This window comes from Dermacentor silvarum, chromosome 3, assembly GCF_013339745.2.
Source record: "Dermacentor silvarum isolate Dsil-2018 chromosome 3, BIME_Dsil_1.4, whole genome shotgun sequence".
In the NCBI taxonomy this organism is placed as follows: Eukaryota; Metazoa; Arthropoda; class Arachnida; order Ixodida; family Ixodidae; genus Dermacentor; species Dermacentor silvarum.
The window spans coordinates 97,681,198-97,682,167 of record NC_051156.1 but is presented as its reverse complement, the minus strand read 5'-3'; positions in this window follow the sequence as shown (position 1 = coordinate 97,682,167).

Below are 970 nucleotides of genomic sequence, written 5' to 3'. Positions count from 1 at the left end.
CAAACGCGGTGCACGTTCCGGCATGGTAACCGGCTGCGTTAAGACGCTGTGGCCTCTCCCCCTTTACTAGAGAGTACTGCCCGTTTTCTAACGCGTTTGTTCTAGCGGCGTCCCCTTACGCGGGAGACGGTGCAATGTAATGAAGGGCGCTGATATAAATAGGAATGACGTCAGATAGGCGCGTGTCATTGGTGGAAGTAAATCGTTCGATTTAGTGCGGCGAGACTGGGCGAGTTGCGCGGAATATTCACGGTTTACCGATGATTCCCTCTGGAGCTTCGCCCACTCATCATCATTCACCCCGTGGATATGCGGTGTTTTTTTTTTTTCTGTTGTCACTCTTCCCCAACAGTGATCAGAACAGTATTCAACGCCGACCTGTCAGCTAATATATCGTAACAAATGTCTCTCTTCACCTTCAACTACTGCTGGCACCGCGCAGTACATGGTGGCCATCATCAAGGACGTGTTCGACCAGGCGGCTGTCGAGCGTGGCAGCAAGTACGCGGACTCTTCGTCGGAGCGCTCGGCGACAAGCGTCATGGACGAGGCGGCGCTGACGGCGTCTCTCGGCGGCACCGAGATGAGCACTGCAGCCACCACCACCCTCGCGGAGGCGCCAGAAAGTCGGAGCCCAAGGAGGCGTCGCCCCACAAGCCGAGGCGCCCGGCAAGGCCGCCGGCTCCCGTAGCGCGCCGGAGGACACAAAGTCGCGCAAGGAGCCGTCGACGGCAGCGCCTCCGCGTGAGGGGGGGACGACGTCGTCGTCGCCCCAGGGGGACAAGTCCGGGGCCGCCGAGAAGGCGGCTTCGTCGCCGCGGGACAAGGCTTGCCCCGCAAGAGCGCCATGAAGAAGGGAGCTCCCGCGAGAGAGAGGGGCGCAGTCGCCCAAGGACCAGGCGCAGAAGTGACGTTTCTTCGCGGACCGGAAGTCCTGGTCACCGAAAGGCCGCAGGACTTCTTGTTTCTT